The sequence below is a fragment of the Cervus elaphus genome, chromosome 20 (genome assembly GCF_910594005.1).
Source record: "Cervus elaphus chromosome 20, mCerEla1.1, whole genome shotgun sequence".
NCBI lineage: Eukaryota > Metazoa > Chordata > Mammalia > Artiodactyla > Cervidae > Cervus > Cervus elaphus.
This window is the reverse complement of record NC_057834.1, coordinates 29,550,571-29,554,875: the sequence shown is the minus strand read 5'-3', so window position 1 is coordinate 29,554,875 and position 4,305 is coordinate 29,550,571.

The following is a 4,305-nucleotide window of genomic DNA, read 5'->3' as shown; positions in this document are numbered from 1 at the left end:
TTAATTTAAAATATTTGAAATGACAAGCTAGGAAACTCAGGTGTGTTTCTAAGTGAACTTGCATTTGCTTTTAAAACTTAAGTATTTGAAATAGCTTAGCAGATAAAGAATCCGACTATAATACAAGAGACATAGGAAACATGGGTTCAATCCTTGGGTCAGGAAGATTCTCCTAGAAGAGGAAATGATAATCTACTCTAGTATTCTTGCTTGAAAAATCTCATAGACAGAGGAGTCTGGCGGACTATAGTTCAAAGAGTCACAAAGAGTTGGACATGACTGAGCAACTAAGCACAAATTTAAAATATCACATGGATATGGAGGTGTAATTCAATCAATGAATAATGAACAGGGCACATGTGTCTACAAACTTCTGTGCCCTCTACCTTGGGGCTGGAACCCAAGAGCATGGAAAGTCACTGAGAAGTTTTAGAAAGAGGGTGAGATGGTTGGATGGCATCACCGACTCAATGGATATGAGTTTGAGCAAACTCTAGGAGATGGTGAAGGACAGGGAAGCCTGGTGTGTGGTGGTCTATGGGGCAGCAAAGAGTTGTACACTACTTAGTGACTAAACAACAACAAAGAGAGGAATAGCATAGCATAATCAGATAAATCATGAGAGAAGTAATATGATCAGATAAATACTCTAAGCCATCAAAGAATTTTTATTACTCTTCCTTGGAGAATCTACATTTAAGAAGGAACAATGATGGACATGCTTAATGCAATGGGATAAATTGAAAATGGTAGTTTGCGATTGGTAGTTAAGGAATTTGGCAAGAGAATTTTGCAAGTTCTTCAAACCTCAGTAAAGAGTAAGTCAATACTTAATAGTTGCTAGAATAATACATAGGATAAAACACTTGTATGCTGGGTAATAAGAAAAGAATCATCTTCTCTTATTACCCAGCACTGTCAGGGAAAGGGGCCATATATAACACATATGGATGATTAGGTTTCAAAAAATGTTATAGAGTCAGACCTCTATCTCCCTCAGTCAATGCTACCATTTTCTGAATCAAAACACCCTTTTCCCCTGGCTGTCTTCAGGAAAGTCAAGAATTAAACAACATGTGTCATCCTATTGAATTTAGTCACATTAAAGTATGAATAGCTAATAACTCTCTAACAGGATATCTTACTTTTAAAGGAGTTGTTGTTCATTCATTCAGTCATGTCTGACTCTTTGCGACCCCATGGACTGCAGCATGCCAGGCCTCCCTGTCCATCACCAACTCCCAGAGTTTACTCAAACTCATGTCCATTGAGTCAGTGATGCCATCCAGCCATCTCATCCTCTGCCATCCCCTTTTCCTCCTGCCTTCAATCTTTCCCAGAACCAGGGCCTTTTCTAAAGAGTTAACTCTTTGCATCAAGTGGTCAAAGCATTGGAGATTCAGCTTCAGCATCAGTCCTTCCAATGAATATTCAAGACTGATTTCCTTTAGGATTGACTGGTTTGATCTGCTTTAAGTCCAAGGGACGCTGAAGAGTCTTCTCTAACACCACAGGTCAAAAGCATCAATTCTTCAGTGCTCAGCCTTCTTTATGGTCCAACTCTCACATCCATATATGACTACTGGAAAAATCATAGCTTTGGCTATATGGAATTTTGTAGACAATATAATGTCTCTGCTTTTTAATACGCTGTCTAGGTTGGTCATAGCTTTTCTTCCACGAATAAAGTGTCTTTTAATTTCATGGCTGCAGTCACCATCTGCAGTTATTTTGGAGCCCCCCAAAATAAAGTCTGTCACTGTTTGTATTGTTTCCCCATCTATTTGCCATGAAGTAATGGGACCAGATGCCATGATCTTCGATTTTTGAATGTTGAGTTTTAAGCCAGGTTTTTCACTCTCCTCTTTCACCTTCATCAAGAGGGCTTTTAGTTTCTTTTTGCTTTCTGCCTTAAGGGTAGTGTCACCTGCATTTCTGAGGCTACTAGTATTTCTCTCCCAGCAATCTCGACTTCAGCTTGTGCTTAATCCAGCCTGGCATTTCACATGATGTGCTCTGCATATAAGTTAAATCAGCAGGGTGACAACATATAGCCTTGATGCACTCCTTTCCCAATTTGGAACCAGTCCATTGTTTCAGGTCCCATTCTAAATGTTTCTTCTTGACCTGCATGCAGGTTTCTCAGGAGGCAGATAAGGTGGTCTGGTATTCCCATCTCTTAAAGAATTTTCCAGTTTGTTGTGGTCCACACAGTCAAAGTCTTTAGTGTAGTCAGTGAAGCAGAAGTAGATAGCTTTTCTGGAATTCTCTTGCATTTTCTATGATCTAACAGCAATTTGATCTCTGGTTCTTCCCTCTTTTCTAAATCAAACTGAAACATCTGGAAGTTTTTGGTTCACATACTGTCGAAGCCTGGCTTGGAGAATTTTGAGCATTACTTTGTTAGTGTGTGAAATGAGTGCAGTCGTGTGTTAGCTTGAACATTCTTTGGCACTGCCTTTCTTTGGGATTGGAATGAAAACTGACCTTTTCTAGTCCTGTGGCCACTGCTGAGTTTTCCAAATTTGCTGGCATATTGAGTACAGTAGTTTAATAGCATCATCTTTTAAGATTTGAAATACCTCAGCTGTAATTTCATCACCTCCACTAGCTTTGTTTATAGTGACGCTTCTTAAGACCCATTTGACATCACACTATAGGATGTCTGGCTCTAGGTGAGTGATCACACCTTCGTGGTTATCCAGGTCATGAAGATCTTTTTGTATAGTTCTTCTGTGTATTCTTGCCACCTCTTCTTAGTTTTTGTTAGGTTCATACAATTTATGTTTATTGTGCCTTCTAACCTTTTGTTAGGTTCATATCATTTATGTCTATTGTGCCCATCTTTGCATGAAATGTTCCCTTGGTATCTCTAATTTTCTTGAAGAGATCTCTAGTCTTTCCCATTCTATGTTTTCCTCTATTTCTTTGCATTGATCACTTAGGAAGGCTTTCTTATCTCTCTTTGCTATTCTTTGGAATTCTGCATTCAGATGTTAAAGGAGTAGTTGTTAAGCATGAAGGATATCTCTTTGGGAAAATTATTATAGGGATAATGGAAAGGAGTATAGTGGCTCATATGGTAAAGAATCCGCCTGCAATGCAGGAGACCCAGGTTCAGTCCCTGGATTGGGGAAATCCCCTGGAGAAGGGAATGGCTACCCACTCCAGTATTCTTTCCTGGAGAATCCCATGGACAGAGGGGCCTGACAGTCTATAGGCCACAGGGTCACAAGAGTCAGACATGACGGAGCAACTAACATTTTCACTCTTTATACTTTTGAAAAGTAGTTTTTCTGGACTAATCCTACCCTACCATTTCTCTAGTATCTTGCAGTTCTTTGATAGCAACTTTAAGAACACCTATTATTATAGACATGTGAATAAGGCATAACATGAATACTGTTCCAAAGAAAAAATACCACAGAATGCGAACCAGATCCTTCGTAAGTAGTATGTTGTTATCCAGACCCATAACTTTGGACAAATCATTTCAGCTTAATGGGCCTCAGTTTTCTCATCTCTAGAACAAAGATGGAGAAGAATAATTTCTGAGGCCAGCAGGGTGGCTTTTAGTGTGTGTGACGTGTGTTACTGGACTGGTTATCGCAGGCAGTTCATTGATCTGACTGACCAGGCAAGGGGATGCCCCCTCTGCCCCAGGGCTTCAAGTGCTTTTGCTCCCAGCCTGCTAGCTGCTGGTATCTCTGCTGAAGAGAAGCTGTGTGGAGAGAGGAGGACTGGATCTTTTTTAATAATTTATTTTAATTGGAGGATAAGTACCTTACAGTATTTGTGATGGTTTTTGCCATACATCAACATGAGTCAGCCATAGGTATACAGGTGTACCCTCCATCCTGACTGCCGCTCCCATCTCCCAGCCCACCCTACCCCTCCAGATTGTCACAGAGCACCGGCTTTGTGTGGGCTGCGTGATACATCAAAGTCACACTGGTTATCTGTTTTACATATGGTAATGTATATGCTTCAATGTTACTCTCTCAAATCATCCCACCCTCTTCTTCTCCCACCGAGTCCAAAATCTGTTCTTTACATCTGTGTCTCCTTTGCTGCCCTGCACCTGGGACTGTTGGCACTATCTTTCTAGAGTCATGTATAGATTCATATCTATACATGAATATATGGTATGTGTCTTCTTCTTTATGACTTACTTCACTCTGTATCGTAGGCTCTAGGTTCATCCACCTCATTAGAACGGACACAAATGTGTTCCTTTTTATGGGGACTGGACTTTCATCCTGAGCGTATGAGAGGATTTGTAATGTCTGTTCCAGTTCTGACATT